The sequence below is a fragment of the Pan paniscus genome, chromosome 6 (assembly GCF_029289425.2).
Source record: "Pan paniscus chromosome 6, NHGRI_mPanPan1-v2.0_pri, whole genome shotgun sequence".
Lineage (NCBI taxonomy): Eukaryota > Metazoa > Chordata > Mammalia > Primates > Hominidae > Pan > Pan paniscus.
The window spans coordinates 88,236,586-88,257,398 of NC_073255.2; positions in this window are offsets into that span (position 1 = coordinate 88,236,586).

Genomic DNA, 20,813 nt, shown 5'->3' on the forward strand with positions numbered 1-20,813 from the left:
AGTCAGTCAAAATGATCTTCATGTAATTCAGCCCCATGTTGTTTTGTAGGTCAAGAGACTGAGACCCATTCATTAATCCTTGTGCAGGATTCCCGCAGCTCATCTGTGGCAAAGTGAAGCCCAGAACTCTTGAAGCTGGATTCCTATTTCTTTCAAGATGTTCTCCACCCGCCTCCAATATCTTTGGTCTCACCCTCATTCTGCTGATTTCACTTAATCAAAACTGACCTTAGAAGAGCTTCCCAACTCATATTTCCCTAAAGTAAACCCCAGGTGAGCCAGTTCCTGCCATCTTCAGCTCCTCCTCAATCCATGCCCAAGTTCAGACGTTTCATCTTCTCCACACCGGTTCCTCAGGTATCTGGACACAAGATAGAGGCAGAAACGTGAGTGTGCCGATCACATTATCTTCAACATCCCTTGTTTCCTCAAGCTCCAATTGAGTAAATCATATCTGCAATTTAACTCCTAATCAAGAGGCCCTTGAGTCTGACTTCAGAGACTTATTTTATGGCTCTTCGTATGTCAGGTATGAAAATGAAGGATGTCTTACTTGCTTCACTGGGATGTTCTCACGCAGTAAATCACAGGGGCATGGCAGTGAAAGGAGACTGTGTTTTAGGAAATGAAAGGCAAAGGGAAGGAGCTGGCTTATTGGAGGCAGGGAGAGAAGAGGGAACAGAAGGCAAAGGCCAGAAGCTCAGGTGTTTGCAAATCGTGCTGCTGGAATCCAGGCTGACACCGGGGAAAGTGGCATTTCACGCTTGATGTTTACTCACTGACAGTCCTGGGGCAAATGAGCGCAGCTTTTACAGGCCAGGAACTCTCCAATTAGAGAAGACAGGCCTCAACTCCACAAACCAGAGGCAAGAATCTAGCTGACTCCTGCCCATTTCAGTCTGGTAAGCCCATTTATTATGGTATCATTCATACATTTAAGATTACCTTGATGTAGGAGTTTTTTTAATCTTAATTTTTTTGAGACAGGGTGTTACTCTGTTGCCCAGGCTGGAGTGCAGTGGTGCCATGATGGCTCACTGTAACCTCCACCTCCTGGAATCAACTAATCCTCCCACCTCAGCCTCTCGAGTAGCTAGAGCCACAGGCACACACCTCCATTCCTGGCTAATTTTTTTTTTTTTTTTGGTAGAGATGGGAGTCTTGTTATGTTGCCCAGGCTGGTCTCGAACTCCTAGACTCAAGCCGTCTTCCCACCTCAGCTTCCCAACATGCTGAGATGACTGGCATGAGACACTGCACACGGCCAATGTAGGTAATTTTAGATGAACTTATCCCTCCCAACACTGGGGTTGGGTTATCGGTAGCTAAGATGCTTCTTTATCAATCCGTGGCATGGACCACGGAATCATAAGAAGGGCATGAAGAAAATATAGGTAAAAATGTAGATTCAAGGTATCCCCCAAGGTAGCTTAGTCCGCCTCCTAACTCTTCATCATTAATTGCTTCTGCCTTTTTTCCCCCGTTTATTACTAGAATTAAGTAACTCACTTTCTGATCATTGTCTTTCTGCTCAACCGAAAAAGCCCTTTAGATTTTTTTTTTTTTTTTTTTGAAACGGAGTCTCCCTCTGTTGCCCAGGCTGGAGTGCAGTGGCACAATCTTGGCTCACTGCAACCTCCGCCTCCCGGGTTCAAGCAATTCTCCTGCCTCAGCCTCCCTAGTAGTTGGGACTACAGGTGTGCACCACCACGCCCAGCTAATTTTTGTATTTTTAGTAGAGACAGGGTTTCACCATGTTGGCCAGTCTGGTTTCAAACTCCTGAGCTCAGGTGATCAGTCTGCCTCGGCCTCCCAAAGTGCTGGGATTACAGGCGTGAACCACCGTGTCCGGCCACCCTTTAGATTTTATTGATCAACCTAGAAAGCCTCTCTGTCTGTGGGTCCTCAGAGCTCCCAGTCTCCTTTTCTTTGTCCTAATTAGTGGAGAGATGGGAGAAAGTGCTCCTATAGAAGCTTCTTCAGGGAAAACTATTTTTTTAATTAACCAATCTTTCAGTTAGGAATAATACTGGTTGCATGCAACAGAGACCCAATCTATACGGGCAGAATAAAATTACATTTTCTTTTTCTCATACAACTAGGAGTGAAGAGGTAGGCTTTCTGGGGCTGGTGCTGTAGCTCCGTGATGCCATCAGAGGCCCTAGTTTCTGCTTACCTTTCTGCTCAGTCATGCCTTAGTGAGTGCTTCTTGCCTCATGGACACAATATGGCTGCTGTACCTCCTACATCACGTCTAAGCTTCAGGAAGGCATAACAAAGTTCTGCTGGTCTTGAATGAGCTCTGAGTTCAACTGGCTGATGATGATCTCATTCCCATGCCTGACAATTGGCTGGCTATCAGCTGAGGTGACCAGGGTTACAGCGCTATGTGTCTCTCATGATCCAACAGGCTAACCTGGGCTATTTCACAAGCTAGTAGTCACATTTTCCCAAGAGAGGACAATCTCCAATGTGCAAGCACTAGTCAAGCTTCTGCTTGCATCTCATTAGCCAACATCCCATTGGCCAAAGCCAATCACAGTGTCAATGTGAGGATGACATAGATGCAGGGATGAGAAGAATTTGTAGCCATTTTTGCAATCTACTGCACTATCTTGAAGAAATTTACATCATAACCAGCTATATCTAATGTAGCCTACTTTGTTCTACAGAAATAAGCTAGTAATAAGAAAAATCCTAATTTTAAATATTTTATTTACTTATACACATCTTTCTTTGCAAATGCATTCTCTTTATTCTAAGATAAAACACATAATGAGAGTAATAATAGAGCTTTGTGGGGAAAAAACATGTTGTCCCTATCTAAACACCAATTTTGGAAGAATTAAGCAGATTTTGTCAAAGCATGTCCCAGTTTGCGCAATTCTTATAAACACTTTTGTGTCTCATGTCAGGTTCCAAAGAGATAACACCTTTTAATTTCATACTTTGTGAAAATGCTAAGATTTTCATTATCAAAGACTAAGAACACACTCAATTCTTACAGTCACGTGTCTGTGTTGGCATGGTGCCTACACAATTACAGATGCTGGTGCTTGCCAGAGAGGTCACAGAAAAATCACACCCAATGGACTCTTGGGGAAGTATGTTTAATCAGTTTAATCTGTTTATATGGCTCAATGAGACTTTTGGAAGTGGTGGGCAGTGATACAGGGAAGCTGATGAGGAGTTTGGGTTAATGTGAATAAGCTTATAGCCTGGCTGGTAGCCTGGGATGCCCAGGGTTTCCATGGCAGCCCCCTAGGAAGGTGATATGTCCAGTGTCATCTGTACATCCAGGCCTTTAGTTCACTTGGTGTATTAGTCTATTTTCACATTGCTAATAAAGACATACCCGAGACTGGGTAATTTAAAAAGGAAAGAGCTTTAATGGACTCACAGTTCCACATGGCTGGGGAGGCCTCACAATCATGGTGGAAGGCGAAGGTGAAGCAAGACACATCTTACATGGTGGCAGGCAAGAGGGCATGTGCAGGAGAGCTGCCCTTTTATAAAACCATCAGCTCTCCTGAGACTTATTCACTATCACAAGAACAGCTGGGGAAAAATCTGCACCCATGATTCAATGACTTCCCACAGATCCCTCCCATGACATGTGGGGATTATTACAATTCGAAGTGAGATTTGGGTGGGGACACAGAGCCAAACCATATCACCTGGTCTAGGTAGATGGTGAAGGCAAGTGCACTGGGAGTTACCATCTTGTTCTGGCCAGTGATATTCCTGGGCCCGTCAATCTCCCTGAGGATTAGCATGCATTCTTTTTTTTCTGCATGGTCAGGAAGGAGTCCTGCCCTCTGTCTTGACCAAAGGTGGCCATGGCTAAAGAGAGGAGGAGGCCAGGCACGGTGGCTCACACCTGTAATCTCAGCACTTCGGGAAGCCAAGGCAGGCAGATCACTTGAGGTCAGGAGTTTGAGACCAGCCTAGGCAACATGGTGAAACCCCATGTCTCACTAAAAATACAAAAATTAGCCAAGTGTGGTGGCCCACGCCTGTAATCCCAGCTACTCAGGAGGCTGAGGCATGAGAATTGCTTGAACCTGGGAGGTGGAGGTTGTAGTGAGCTGAGATCACACCCCTGCACTCCAGACTGGGTGACAGAGTGAGACTCCATCTCAAAATAAATAAATAAATAAATAAATAATAAAAATAAAGAGGGGAAGAGTAGGTGCAGTGAGTGAGGGAAAACTCAGAGGGTCCTACTGGGGGCTCCCACCACTCCAGAAAGGTCCCACCAGCCTGACCATTTATTCCTTTAAGAAATCTCTTGGAGCCAGGCACGGTGACTCATTCCTGTAATCCCAGCGCTTGGGGAGGCTGAGGCAGGAGAATCATTTGAACCCAGGAGTTCAAGACCAGGCTGGGAAAAAATGTGAGACCCTCATCTCTACAAAAAAAAAAAAAAAAAAAAAACAGGTTTTAGTGGTGCATGCCTGTAGTTCTAGCTACTTGAGAAGCTGAGGTAGGAGGATGGCTTGAGCCCAGGAAATCGAGGCTACAATGAGCTGAGACCATGCCACTGCACTCCAGCCCAGGTGACAGAGCAAGACCCTGTCTCAAAAAAAATAATAATAATAAAATAAATAAAAAAGAAATCTCCTGGGAAAGAAAAGGTATCCCCAGATTTACCCCTCACACCACTTTCTTCCAAGTTAACACCTCAGGAAGGGTTGATGCTCAAAATGTTAACCACTTATTAGGAGGGATTCCCAACCAAGCTCATCAGGGAGTGGCAGTGGAGTTATAGGTGTGTATCTGACTGAGCACCAGCCTTGCCTGCAGGCAAGGATAGGGACTGAGGAAAACCACAATGGAGGTCTACCCTGTAAGGGCCGGGAGAGCAGATCCACGCTGCCCAACACCCCAAAGCCCCATGGCCTCACAGCGAGTTTACAGCTAAATATCTCTGACCTCTGGCAGCCTCAGCAGCCTTCTTCAGCCTCCAAGCTGTCTCATGGACCAGTTTGCAGGTCACCTGTGGTAGCAGACAGCCTGTCCTTGTGACCTTGGGCAAGTCATATACATCTCCAAGCTTCTGATTTTTATATGTAAAGCAATAACTCGACATTATCACCTCATAAGACTGTTGAGAAGATCTGGGAAGCTTAGAGCCATAAACCAGGTGTCAGCAATTTTTTCTATGAAGAGTCAGGTAGTCAATATTTTAGTCGATACTTGTAAAGCAGCTCTAGACATCCATCTTCATTTGCGTATTTGTAAATGAAGAGGTGTAATGTAAGTATGTTCCACCCAACTGTATCTAATCCCCTACACTGCTCCTGTGCTGCCAGTGACCCTTCTGAGATGGATGAACACAGTTGACCTCCCCAGTACTGTGGCTTCAGGAGTAGGGAGATTGCCCCTTCCATTTTGACACTTCCTCCAGCATGTGGGAGAGCTTTTACAGAATTCTTCATAGTAAAGCTGAGACTAGGCCTTTCTGAGACTCTGGGGAAGGTTTGGGGAAAATATACAGGGAAAGCAACATAGATAATAGCTTACTGTGAGTATCTAAAACCATCCTGACTTGTCGGTAGCTTGCTATCCTGTGACCAGAGCCCTCGGCCCCATCAGTAGAAATGCGTCCAGAGTCCCCAAGCCCTGGAGCTCAGGTCAAGCTCATTTCTTTTCTTTCCTTTTCTTTCTTTCTTTTTTTTTTTTGTTTGTTTGTTTGTTTGTTTGTGTTTGTTTGGAGATGGAGTCTTGTTCTGTTGCCCACGCTGGAGTGCAGTGGTGCAATCTTGGCTCACTGCAACCTCCACCTCCCAGGTTCAAGTGATTCTCCTGCCTTAGCCTCCCAAGTAACTGGGATTACAGGTACATGCTAAAATTAGCCATGCCTGGCTAATTTTTTTTTTAATAGAGGTGGGGTTTCACCAGGTCAGCCAGGCTTGTCTCAAACTCCTGGCCTCAATTGATCTGCCCGCCTTGACCTCCCAAAGTGCTAGGATTACAGGCATGAGCCACTGTACCCAGCCCCCAGGCTCATTTCTATCCCTAGAGCAAGGCAGACACTCTCCCTCAAATCCGGGGTCTGCTTTCTGATTCCTCCCTTCTTGCCATAGAGCTGATCTCTTCCCAGTATGATTGAAGGTTCGATCTTCTGCTCCCTTCAAAGGAAATTCAACTCCCATCCACTAGACAATGGTCTGACCCTAAGGCCCTGGTGAGAAAAATCACACCCCAGTGCTATATCAGTTCAATTTCAAAAATTTGGGTCATTTGTTCTGAGTTTGGAGAGCAACAGGTAGTTACAGCAGGCTCACTCTACTTCCTATTCAAATTATCTTCATTAAGGTTCAAAAAGCCTTAGGGGTGCTCCAATCTTGCCTGTTCTTTACCTCCTTATCCCATGCTCCCTTACCCAATTCTCAGACTCTGTTTCCAGTTACCCAATACACCCAAGTCCAGAGCCTCATGATTTCATGCTTTAGAATCTATGACCCCCACCCAGTAGTTTTCACCCTGCCCTGTCACAAGCTAGGAGTCATGGACATGTTTGTGATCTATAGGTGCTTACTCTGCAGCCTCTGTGAACCAGATGATTAGAAAAGTGAGGGCTAAAACTCAACCAAACATATTGTCGGGGAATGAAAATGTGAGTCACCAAAGATGGTTCAAAGTAACTGGCGGGGCAGGAGGGTGAGCAAATGCGGCATCTCCTGGGTCCCAGTTAACAGTTGTCTGCAAATCCAAAGGTACCAACTGATCAATAGAAAACAGGAAGATAATGATAGACACGCAGCACTCTGGCTTCCAGCAACCACACTCCTGACTGCAGACCCTCCTTAAAAGACCACCAGAATTACCTGTTGATGAAGCAAAATTAGGTTTATTGATCTGTTGCAGTCAGAGAGAGCATCGTCTTAGCAGAGCGTCTCAGAAGCACCACAAAAGTCAGAAGCAGATATTTATAAGACTCAGGGGTCTGGGCTTAAGAGACTTCAGGTGGGCCTTTCAATGTGGCAATCTTACTGGGATTGGGAAAAAATTCATGTTGTAATAATTTAGAATTGATGGGCACAGAGAGTCTGAATAAGTATACAGTTATTTGATCATTGAATTTGTATTAGTCATTTTGACACAGCTATAAAGATACTACCCAAGACTGGGTAGTTTATAAAGGAAAGAGATTTAATTGACTCACATTTCTACATGGCTGGTGAAGCCTCAGGAAACTTACAATTATGGTGGAAGGGGAAGCAGGCACCTCTTCACAAGGCAGCAGGAGAGAGAAGAGACAGCATGTACAGGAGGAAATGTCAAACACTTATAAAACCATCAGATCTCATGAAAATTCCCTCACTATCACAAGAACAGCATGGGGGAAACTGCCCCCATGATCCAATCACCTCCTACAAGTTCTCTCCCTCAACACCCGGGGATTACAATTCGAGATGAGATTTGGGTGGGGACACAAAGCCAAACCATATCAGAGCTGTTTTGCCCCAAGGGGGAAACTATTGCTTCAATAAATTGGTTTTCAGAAATGTTCTGATATGAGCAGAGAAGATATTTATTGGTTTATGGTCTTACCTTTCTTAGCAAGAATTTCCTGGACCAGTTTAATAAAGTCATATTGACACACAGATGGTCTCAGTTCTCAGTACAGATAGTTCAGCTTTGTGTATGCAGGTGGTCTCAATCCTCAACACTCAACCGGAGTATAGCCCTGCCCCAAGGGTGACTAGAGGCCTACATGTGTCCTGAGAACACAAGACTGGTTGAAAATCCTTCATATTCACCAGGCTTTGAACAAAGCAGGCCTAAATATGTGCAGAGAGTGCAGTAAGCTCTCTCAGGGAAAAAAAAAAAAAAAAAAAAAAAGAACATCCTTTGGTTGTCTGAGAGACAGGCCTGGCATCCTGAAGACAAGTGGTGACCTAGGGCACTCTGCAATACCCCAGTCTTGATCCAAGACTTGCAGGGAAATAAATGTTGACAGTGACTGCCTAAGCTCTGTCCAGAGGAAGGGATGTCTTATCACATGGGTTTTGAATGTGATGGTCCCACTGGCAAAAGAGCCCCCTTACAGACATGACTCAGCAAGCTGTCAGACCCTGAAGCCATTAAACTTTCAAGATCACATAATTAAAAACCTCTTTGTTTAGGTTCCATGCTCCACGGGAGACCTCCCAATGGTTATATGGCTCCTCACTAAGCTTGCCTCCAGGGAGAGAATGTGATGCAGGAAGTCTCTTAAGTGTCCAATTTCTCAGCAGTTGTCGTTCCCACGGTGAACTTTAAAACTGGCATTCTGGTTTTACACTTCAGACTCTGCTGCCTGAGTGAATCTCTTCCTAAGAGATGGATCTGCAATTGGTGTGCAAATAAATTGCATTTCTGGACCTGAAAGACTGAAAGCTAGATTTTGAATGGTTTAGAATGCATCCTGAAGCTACCTGGATTTCTCTTAATGAAACTCAAACCTTGAAGCTCACCTGTCCAAGCAGTGAAGCTTACACTGTCATTCATTAATCTCCATATCCCTGTCTTTAAATGGGAAAATATATGCTAACTTCAAAATTGGTAACATACAAAGGAATATTTAGGGCACAAACCCATGTGCAACTTGGAAACTACTGATAAAGAAATGGACGAGATTCCAGGTCAAGATGGCAGACTGCACGAATGCATGAAGCCCTCCTCCCTTTCAAACCACATAGGAATACTGCATAATGTACATGGTTTTTACAAAATTCGAAATGCATAGCTAAGCCCAAAATCAAGAATGAGAACCTGCAGGTACCAGAAACATTGCAGTGAGTAGAAGTTGAAACTGTTTAGCCATGGAAGTAACTAAACCAGATATATACCTGTGTGGGTAGAGGTTTTAAAGCCTCCATGGGGGATGGAGTTGAAGCCAAGGCTCCACATTTGGCACAGGAGCAGAAACTGAACCCCTTAGCAGAAGCCAGGCACCAGTAAATGTCTTTCCTGTCCTTGAAATGGACTTAGAAGAACTTTATCACTGACTCAAACCCATAGCCTTTAAGAAATAGAACCCCTCAACCTCTCAATTGGCCCTGCCTGAGACTACGAGATCAGAATTCTTAACCTGACTGCCTACAAGGTGCAAAAACAATGAGCCTAGATATAAATGTAAAACTTTGGCCCTGAGATTTTCTTTGTAGCCCCAATAGAGGCAATTATGAAAATTCTCATGGAAGAGTCTCTGAAAGCCAGAATATGTGCCACAGGTGTAAAAAATGGTTCATGCTGAAGATACAGTCCAGACAGCATTTGAAAACATCAAATGCTATAGGACATCATCAGCAAACAATAAATGGCCATACCCAAGAAACCATAAATAATAAATCAATATGAGTGGAACTTTAAAATAAGTTTACTTGAAATATACATATATGGAGAAAGAAAGAAAGTCTATCAGGCATGAAAAAGATATAATGAAAACAAAAAAGGTAGATTCGAAAAAAGAACTACTGGAAATTATAGAAGGAAAAAAAAATACAGTGATTTGAGAAAAATATACAATGGAGAATTTAAACAGACAACTAGAGCTAGCCAAAGAGAGAATTGGTGAACTGAAGTACACAGCTGGGCAATCTCCCAAAATAAGGCACATATATATATATACATATATACACACATACAAGCTGTTTTGACCTTAGCTATGCAATTTGAATTTTGTAAAAACCATATACATTACACAGTATATATGCATACACACACAAATAGAAAAGAAAAATGGAAAAAAAGAACTATGAGCTCCAAGATGCATAAAAGGAGAATTCTAAAAGGAGTGGGGAGAGAGAATAAGTGTAGCAATTGGAAGGTGTTAGGCTACAAGTAATAGAAATTCCAACCAACAGCGACTTACAGAAGAGGATTATTTCTGACCCACAGCAAGAAGTCTTGGGGAACAGGCTGTCCAGAGCTAGAGCAGCAGCTCACCCCATGCCAAAAATAAACAAACAAATAAATAAGCAAATAAATTCTAGGTGGATTAAAGATATAAACATGAGAGATAAACCTGAAAGTCATTACAAGAAAATATTGGAAAATAATTCTATGACCTACAGTAGAGATTTCTATATATTTTTTAAACAGAAAAAAAACATAGCTTAAATAGATCAAAAATTAATTTTTTTGAATCCTACTTCAGGCAAAATTAAAAGCAACAGATTTGGGGTAAATGTTCACAGTCCATGTAACCTACAACAATTAGTATCCAGAGTTTCTGTAGATTATAAAGGTAAAGATAAACAAAGCAAATACAAATAGGAACAAAAGATAGGAAAATGCAATCCACAAAGGAGGGATGACCCTGAGTGGGTAATAAACAAATGAAGCAGTATTCATCCTCGTGTCACTGGTGGTCAGGGAAGCGCAAATTAAAACTGTGAGATAAAATCACACAATATCAAATGTTGATGAGAATGTGATGAAACGTGAAGTGGAAACTTTAAGCCTCGCTAGAGCAGAGGGGCTGTAATATAATACATCCCCTTGGGAGAGCAATCTGGCAAAGTCTGCTAAAACTGAAACTTTAATAATTACTTGTATGCTTATGCTAAAGAGATTTTCTCATGAGCACTCAAAGGTTATATATTTATAAGAAATTTTTTAGCAGCCTTGTTAATAGTAGCAATAAATTAGAAAGAATAATTTTTATCAAAAATAAAAATGGAAATAAATTTCAGTATATCCAAACATAAAATTGTTAATTGCTAAATTAATTAAATTGAGGTGCATCAAGTGGACAGCTACCATAAACCAAACCATGAATGAAAAAGAGTTGCAGGGCCGAGCACAGTCACTCATGCCTGTAAATCCCAGCACTTTGGGAGGCCGAGGTGGGAGGATCACTTGAGCCCAGGAGTTTAAGACCAGCCTGGTCAACATGGAGAAGCCTCATCTCTACTAAAAATATAAAAATTAGCCAAGCGTGGTGGCACATGCCTGTAATCCCAGCACTTTGGAACTTTGGAAGGTTGAAGCAGGCAGATCACTTGAGGTCAGGAATTTGAGACCAGCCTGGCCAACATGGTGAATCCTGTCTCTACTAAAAATACAAAAATTAGCCGGGCATTGTGGCACATGCCTGTAATTCCAGTTACTCGGGAGGCTGAATCAGCGGAATTGCTTGAACCTAGGAGGCGGAGGTTGCAATGAGTCGAGATTGTACCACTACACTCCAGCCTGGGCAACAGAGTAAGACTCCCAAAAACAAACAAACAAATATATATATATATACACACACACACATATATATACACAAATATATATGTGTGTGTGTGTATATATATATATATATATATATATGAGATAATGTTTACTCCTGGAGAAAAAGGGTAATGATATTAAGAAGGCATAAATATGGAACTTCAAATTTACCTTTCATTTCATTTTTTAAAATATCTAAAACCATTATGCTAAGACCTCTAGTTGTTCATTGTGGGTGCTAGGGGCATTACAATTTGTTAAATTATTCTCTATGTTTTCTCAATTTTCAATCTTTCTAGATCTTAAAAAATAGTGGGAAAGTTTTGAAAACACATTTGCCTATTTTTTTACTTTTTGTAGAGATGGGGATCTTGCTAAGTTGCCCAGGCTAGTCTCAAACTCCTGGGATCAAGCAATCTGCTTACCTTGGCATCCCAAAATGCCAGGATTACAGGCCTGAGCCACTGCACCTGGCAGACTATTTTTTTAATGTACTTTTTAAAAGATTTTGCTTTTGAAGGTTCACAAACAAAGAATTAAGTACAAAGATGCCAAAGAAGCGAAGTCCTCCTGTAACTATCAAATATCTGTTCCGTCATTCGTTATATCAAAATAAATCATGTGGTTCAATCTTTCTTGTTGGGAATTCAGAACGTTGCCTGAGAAATCTCTCCCCACCCCGCAAAAAAGTGATTTATTTTATTAAGTAAAAACTGAGCACATGAGAGAAGACAGAATGCGACTAGGGAAAGGAGAAGTTGCAACATACTGATGAATTGCCGTTTCCTCTTGGTGAGCTCACTCTACTCCTGTTTTTGTGCTAGAAAGGGGTTTCCAATAAATTATTGAGGCTAAAGCATCTTTCCTTTCTGAAAGGGCTGCATGTTGGAACCAGTCCCATATCCATAATCATAGATAGCCTTATGCAAGCGGCATGAGAGTCAACATCTAATTGGTGCCTTGACCAGGCCTGGGGCAAAATCCTGTTTAAATACAATCAATATTTACAAAGTAAGACGACAAGGTTTGCACAGAGCAGAACTAGGCAAGATATAGATTTCCACTTACAAGTCAGCATGCAGCTAATAATTCACCCCAGATCGACCTGTTCAGAGTGAAGCATATCCCGGACTTCTCACCAGCCAGTCACATGCAATGCACACTGAAGGGGACAGTGGAAGAGAAAACTGTCCCAAACAACCCAAGAAGACACTGATCTGGGGCTGAGCTGATGTCATCAATTCACATAGGTCTACAGAGGAAAGAACCTGTCAATGTTGGAACCAAATAGAAAATCTAGTGGTTTTTTTGTTGTTGTTGTTTTGTTTTGTTTTGTTTTAAGTCGATACACAGGAAGATTTATCTGCAGTTTGTCTGTCCCTGCAAATCACTAATATTGAGGTCTCTAAGGCATTTCCAAACCTTGAGAATCTCGTAAAATTGAGATGACATGTCAGAAGCCCTGTGCCATCTGTGTCGCTGGCCTAAGATTTAGGAGATCTGAATTTCAGTCCCAGCTCTGATACTAATAAGGGAATATTCCCTCAGCTGAGACCTCTGGGACTCAGTCTTCCCATGAGTGGAATGGGATAATAATACGCACTCAGATTTCACTACTGTGGTTTCAGGACCATTTATTCAATATATTAATATTAAAGGGCTTTTAAATAATCTGAAGCAAATACAGTGCAACAAGTATTTTTTAAAAAATCTAAAAATACCAATGAAACACGTTCTTCTTGCTTTAAAAGTCTGGAGGGTTGAAGCAAAAACATAGACACAAAATGTTTTCTCAAAAAATAATGCTTTTAAGTATAAGCCACCTGACTAGCCAAGTCACAGATCTATGATCAAATGCTTTTCTCAAACAAGAAATTGGTGTGACTTGGGAAGTGAGGTTTGCACAAAATCAAATGGCATCTTCTTAAACCTGGTTTTTGACAAGTGGTGATCATTACTGGATAACTTTTAAAAAGTCCAAGCTGTTACAACTAAGAACAAAACTGAAACACTCACAACCATTTTTAACTCACTATAGAAAAATCGAATTGCTTAAATATGTAACTGGTTGAACTGTTACAAAGATGCTTCATAAATACTGGCCAAATTAATGAATTTTACCATTCAGGAATGCACACGGATGTAGATAATGAACTCAAAATGGTCAGGGATGTCAGAAGTTTCAATGAAACACTAGGATACTTTTTTTTTTCTACCTGACTATGGTCCTTACCAAATCTAATGCAGTGATTATTTCCTGAATATTAATTTATACTTGAGATTAGAAGGCACTACACAAAATACACACTCAAAACGGGACCATGTTAAATCAATTTTGCCCCCATCTCCAGCCTCCTCTAACTTCATGTTTGTATTTAGTCAACAAGATTAGAGACTTCATCTCTATAGCTTGCCCCCAAAAAGATATATCCATATCTTATTCCCTAGAACCTGTGAATATTACCTCATATGGCAAAAGAGTGGATATTATCTCCTGTGGCAAAAGATGTAATGAAGGATCTCAAGAGAAGTTATCCTGGATTATCGAGTGGGATAATCAACTTTGCATGTAACTTTGCATGTAACAAACTTTGCATGTTCTCATTCCTTTGTAGGAGCTAAAAATTAAAATAATCAAACTCCCAGAGATAGTAGAATGATGGTTACCTGAGACTGAGAAGGGTAGTTACGGAGTTAGGAAGGGTGTGGGGATGGTTAATGGGTACAACAATATAGCTAGATAGAATAAACGAGATCTAGTTTGTGATAGCACAACAGAGTGACTACAGTCAACAGTAATTTAATTGTACATTTTGGAATAACTAAAAGGGTATGATTGGATTGTTTGTAATACAAAGGATAAATGCTTGAAGCGATGCATACCTTATTTACTCTGATGTGATTATTTGACATTGCATGTATTTACACTGATGTGATTACTTCACATTGTAAAATATCTCATGTACCCTATAAATATAGACACCTACAATGTAACCACACAAAAAACGATTAAAGGAAAGAGGCAAAGGGATTCAGTTTTGAGAGAGACACATAACAGGAGGCCATGTTACTGCAGAGGCAGGGATTAGAGTGATGTGGCCACAAGTCAAGGAACACCTGGAGCAACCAGAATCTGAGAGAGACAAGAAAGGATTCTCTCCTAGAGCCTTTGGAGGAGTGCGGTCCTGCTGACACCTTGATATCAGACTTCTAACCTCCAGAACCATGAGAGAAGAAACTCCTGGTGTTTGATAGAGCAGGAGGACTGTCATCTCGGACAAACACTGCCACTTTAAGTTCCAGCTCCCTTTCTAGCCTCATGCATTTCAAGGAAATCACTTCTTTTCTAACTATAAGCAACCAGAAAGAGTAGAGAGTAAAACACAGATAAGACAGCTCGGGCACAGAGGGAGGTGGGGGGAAAGTCTCTTGGGTAACTACCAAACTTCACCCTCATACAATGGGCCCCAGTAAAACAGTGGGCCTTAATAAGCACATTCCTTTCCCTTCAAGTCCACTAAGATAGAAAAGCAAAAAGCAGACTGGAGTGATATGCCTGAAGCTGCAGAAAGATGTATGGGAACAGGCACACAACTCTCCCTCCCATATAAGCACAACAAAGAGACACAGAAGCAGTCTAAGCCTCTGATAAACTTTTCCACCCTAAATCCTTAAAAACTCTTAGTCTGTAAGAGAGTGTGCCTCTGAACTAACATGGCCAGATGCCCCTCTCAGGATCGTTTTCTCTAAAATAAGCCTGTCTTAACCATCAAGCCACCTTTTGTGTTTCTTTCCTCTTTCTTACAGTGTTTAAGTTCCTCGTTTGCGGTGATGTATCACAGCAGCCACAGGAAATTACTACACTCTCCTTTTACTAACCTGCTTTTCCCCCACCCATGTCCAGTAGCTTGGCTACAAAGTCCTGTCTTGTCTGCAGGTCAGGGACAGTTGTCCCTGCACACACAATCTGGGGGCAGGTTATAGCATGCTGTTTTGACTTGTTGACCTAGCAAACTCTTGCATCCACCTTAACACATCTTGTCCCCGAGCATCTTCAGATGCACACATCTGTTGCCTCCAGGTGCTTTCAAGCCAAAAAGACAAGTAAAGCTAAAACTCTGAATGGGTGGTGCCTATGTGTCAGGTCTCTACTGCTGTAGCAGGAACTCCAGGTACCAGGACTCCTATCATTTGGAGTTCTGTGGGAGGAAATAATGGCTCTGCTGGGGTGACAGTGTTGTCTGTCTGTCTATCATCTCAGTCCTTTCTTTCTTGAGTGGAATGTAAAGCTCAGGACTCCCACAAGACTAAAACACAAATGCTCCAAGCAGAACAGCTTGGTAAGAGCATTCCCTGAGAATGGATGTCTGCAAGGAAAAGATGCTTGTCCATAGACCCCCACATGACAGTGACTTTAATCAAATGCTAGCCATGGCTACAAAACAGCTTACTGAATCCCAAACTGAAGTCTATTTTAGGTATCTGGCAAACAGGGTGGAAGGCCCAGCCTACTGCCTTCAAATGACACAGATCTGTTCTCTCAACATGCAATGAGCACTTATGGGTGGCAGCCATCTTGAGCATGTGCAAGTAGCAGCCATCTTGAGCATGCATGGGGGCAGCCATCTTGTGGGGAACAAACCAGAGTTTGTTGATTTCACAGAGTCAGAACTTGATGTATAAAGTATTGTATACTTGGATTTGCTTATTTATATAAGACATCTTAAAAGAGTGTAAAAATAATGCCAAATGGAAAAAAGGAATAAATATAAACAAGGGATACAGTGAATATAAGGTTGAAAACATCAAAATGGTTCACGACATTTACTACCATGAGCCAACTGTCATAAATATTGTGAAAGAAGACACCTTAGCAGTTAACAATGTCCATAAAATGAAAAAAAAAATTACTGGAGAAAAGGATATGTTTATTTATACTACTGTGAGGGGGACAGTATGTTATGTAATGAAATAGCAACAGCTTCTCTCTAGTGGACACTCTTAAGATCTATGGGGTACTTTATTCTCCTGACAATGGGCAGAGTTCCTTGGAGTCTCACTAAGGGTAAATTCAGTTCATGGGGGCAACACAGGGACAATATGGTGAGGGGGAAGTCAAAGTAGGAAGAGAAGTTTCTGACCTCCCAGTCCAGTGTTCTTCCCAAGCTGCTACCAAGGCTAGGATGAGGTGAAGCAAGACAAGGGAAATATTTCTTTAAGGACAATGACTTTATCACAATGACCAGCCAAAGTCTGAGGATGAGGGAGGTGGAGGGTGGTTAAAAATTCACCCCAGACAGATCACCTGAGATCAGGAATTCAAGACCAGCCTGGCCAACATGGCGAAACCCCGTCTCTACTAAAATTACAAAACTTAGCCGGGCTTGGTGGCACATGCCTGTAATCCCAGCTACTTGGGAGGCTGAGGCAGGAGAATCACTTGAACCCAAAAAGCAGAGGTTGCAGTGAGCCAAGATCGTGTCACTGCACTCCAGTCTGGGCAACAGAGTGAGACTCCATCTCAAAAAAAAAAAAAAAAAAATTCAGCCTAGATATCAAAGCTATGAAAGTCAAGGAAAGGCTGAGGAAGAAACATTCCAAAATGAAGGTGACTAAAGAGACCTCATATTTCAATGCAACGCAGGATTCTGGCTGGCAAAAAACATGATTGAGACAATCAGCAAAGCTGAGCGTGTTCAGAGGATTAGATGATAGACATGCATCAATGTTAACTTTCTGATTGTGACGGTTGTATTGTGATTCTGTAGGAGAATGTACTTGTTTGTAGGAATGACACACAAAAATATTCAGGAATAACAGAGCAGCCGGTAGATAATTTATTCTCCATTGTTTCAGAACAAAAAAAAAAAGTCATTTTAGTTGAACCTTCAACATATAAGTTTGATTGTTTCAAAATTTAAAAATAAATTTTAAAAATTCAGCCTTTAAAACTTTCATGGTATGAATAAACTCAAGCTTGTACAGACATGGCCAAGAGAAAATACCATTTGACAGTTAGTGCAGGTGATGGAGGAGAAGGATGGGGAACATTGAAGGTGAAATTCTGCTCACAGAAGCTGGTTTTAATCATCTAAAGGAGGATGAAGGCAGGAAGCCAGTGCTATTTTCCATTTCGATAACAAATCTTGGGCTTAACAAATTTAAAGTGGATCAGTGACTGCAAAGTAAGGAGCATTTTACCCCCAGACCTCAGGGATTTAGGCAAGGTTAAAAACAGACATTCCAACAAAAGGCTACCCAAATTATTCCAATGTCCAGCATTATATATACAATTCTGAAACTGTCCACACTGTCATTATGGCCTGCCTATCACCGCAGCCTGTTCTTCCTTGGGCAGTGAGGCAGAAGAGGCAATTCATTTGTAGAGGCAGATTTTTACATTGTCTCTAAAATATAAAAGAAGGATCCCAGCTTGAGCCTCAGCATCTAGACATCCAATGTGTAGAAGATTAGTGGATTGACCTTCTAATGGTCAATTGAATAAAGAAGCCACCTGAGAAAGAACTGCAAAATCTGATTCCAGGGCAATGATCAACTCAGAAGAGGAAATATTCTGAGCAGAGACAGCTGCCTGTCATGATGATGGGCCCTTGGCCCACCTCTCCACAGGAACCTCTTGCCTCTGTCCTAAGAAGGGGATATTGCAGTCAAAAGGCCAATAAACACTAGCCAGCCTGGCTTTGTTTGGCACAGGAAAGACCACTTGTGCCTGACCAGGTCACAGTCTCCACCTACTTGCCATCACATATCTAACAAAGCCGTTCCGCCTTTCCCCAGATTAATATGTGAGGTATGCATAATGCTAGGTATTTTCTGATTATAGCTGCTGGCCATAGAGAAGGACATAAATATGCAGCTGTTAAGCTGAGGGTCTTGTGATCCAACAACTTTCAAGGAGAAGAGGGACAGCCTTCCCACAACAGGCATATCTGAGTTCAAAGTCAGTATCTCAATGGAAGGCTAATGTATCCTCTCTTTCCTGGTCATGTTGCATTCCCTGACATAGGATACGGGTTTTCAGAGTGTGGCAAGGAGCTGAAAGTGGGGAGCAGCTGCCTGCAGAAGGCAGAGCTGTCTTCTTTCTTTCATGACCTCTGTTGAGAATGCAGCCTTCCTCAGGCCCTGCCTTTCATGATGTTTGGCCTAGCTTTCTAGATTAGCCAAATCTACTAGTATCTGTGAGCCAGAATTGTCTGGGTCTTCTGTGAAGTTCATGTAGGATGACAATGAGCCATGAATGCCTGCAAACAGATCCTAGCATGGGTGTCTAAATATCAGGCCCTCAACTTTGGCCTTGGAAGTCCTCCTGCAGATGTCAGCAGCCATTTGTTTTCAATGACCACAAGTTGGGTCACTTAAAATAACACCCTTCTGGCCTCCAGTTCTGGTGGTCAGAAGTCAAAAATCTATGTCACTTGACCAAAATCAAGGTGTTGGCAGAGACACACTCCCTCTAAAGGTTCTAAGAAAGAATTCATTTCTCACCTTTTCCAACTTCTGGTGGCTGCTGGCATTCCTTGGCTTATGCCCACATCACTCCAATCTTTAAGAACAGCATCTTCAAATCTCTGTCTCTGCTCCATCTTCTGTAGCCTTCTCCTCTGCATGTGTTAAATTTCCCTCTCCCTCCCTCATAAGGATACATGTGGCCAGGTGCGGTGGCTCACATCTGTAATCCCAGCACTTTGGGAGGCTGAGGTGGGTGGATCACCTGAGGTCAGGAGTTCAAGACCAGCCTTGTCATCATGGCGAAACACTGTCTCTACTAAAAATACAAAAGTTAGCCAGGCGTGATTGTGCAAGCCTGTAATCCTAGCTACTCAGGAGGCTGAGGCACAAGAATCACTTGAACCCAGGAGGTGGCGGTTGCAGTAAGCCGAGATCATGCCACTGCGCTCCAGCCTGGTTGACAGAGCAAGACTGTCTCAAAAAAAAAAAAGATATGTGTGATTGCATATAGGGTCCACCTACATAATCGTCTCCCCATTTCAAAATCCTTAACTTGATTGCATCTGCAAAGACTCTTTCTCTGAATAAGGTAAACTTTAAGTTTACAGGTTCCAGAGATTGAGACCTGGTAACAGCATTCCCTGAGAATGGATGTCTGCAAGGAAAAGATCACTTGGGGGATCATTGTTCAGCTGACTACAATGGGTAACAGTAAGCATTTATACCCTAAACTTTGATGTGGACACACTCACCACTAGACAGCAGCCAGAGAGAGGCCTTTGGCCAGCATCAGCCTTAGATGTGGCAAATTAGACATGAATAAGTCCTAGAGATGTGTGCACAGCCCACTGAAGCAGGAAGAAGGAAACTAGCAGGTAGCTTGTGTTACTCATAGACCAAAGACAACCTCTGCATTTTTATGCTTCTACTCAGGAGCAACTTAAGAGCGGCTATAAATTTCCTGCATGGGGGTGGGTGATGACAGAGAATGATTGTTTGGGAATTCTTGTCAGCATCACCATCTTTGTAACACCTAGAAAGGACTCAAGTAAGGACAGTTTAAGATCCAAATGAAGTCAAGCCTCTGATCTTTTCATTTGTCATTTTTTAAATTCCTGGCGAGATCAGCAATCTGCCATTCTCAGGTGCTTGATCAATAACATACCTTTAGGTCTCAGCCCCCTCTTCCCTAAATGAGCAGATAGCAGAATGTTCTAGAACTTCATTTTTCATGCTCAGATAAAATCTGCAATTTTTTTTTTGGAGCCTGCATATTGCTGCCAACTCTTCCTTCGGCCAAGTAACAGGCAATATCACCATCATTGCATAAAAGTAAAGCTTTTTAGCCCTTAAATTGTAGGAAAGATAAAGTCTCTGAATAAAAGAGCCCTTTCCAAACATGAACACCCAACAAATGTACAAGGTGAGGCAAACAGATGTTGTAGAAGGGCTCAGCAATAGACGGGAAGTTTGTGGCATTTGTTAGTTTAGGTCTACAAGAGGCAGATGGAAGAAGCAGGGTGGTGGTGGCTGAGGGGCTGATGGAGAGACTTCTTTCCCAGTGAAAAGGGTACTGAGAAGTTACCTTAGTTACCAGAGGAAAGCCGAACAAGTCCCAGTCACCAAAAGAGGTTATCTGTGCCCCTTGAAAGCTGAGTCCTCCCATCCTCATTTCATCCCCTTTTTCCTTTACCACATACCCTCCTCCCTCAAGATATGGAACCTCCAAGGGATGGACACCAGTTCTACCTTGCCAGAGAAGAGGTATGCAATCGGCCTGTTCGTTAAAGGCCTGAAATAATTCCCAGATCCCCAGGTAGATGGCGTGTGAGGAAAATGGTCAAGGCTCTGGATCGTGAGATGATGGAGCCCCCGCTCCCCATCCCATCTTCTCCCCATTTCTTGGCTCAGCTTGGACCATGGGAGGTAGTGATGCAAGTGAACAGATACAGAACTGCTGCAAACAAGCATCACATCGGTGCCCAGGGTAGAAGTTAAAATAGGGAACCCAGTACCACATTCCCAAATAAGGAGGCATGCCAGGCAGGGATTCTGCTGCGGCATGATACACCCCTCACTGCTCTCTCTGGTTTCTATAGAAAGCAGAAACTGGAAGCCTGACCTCCAAACTC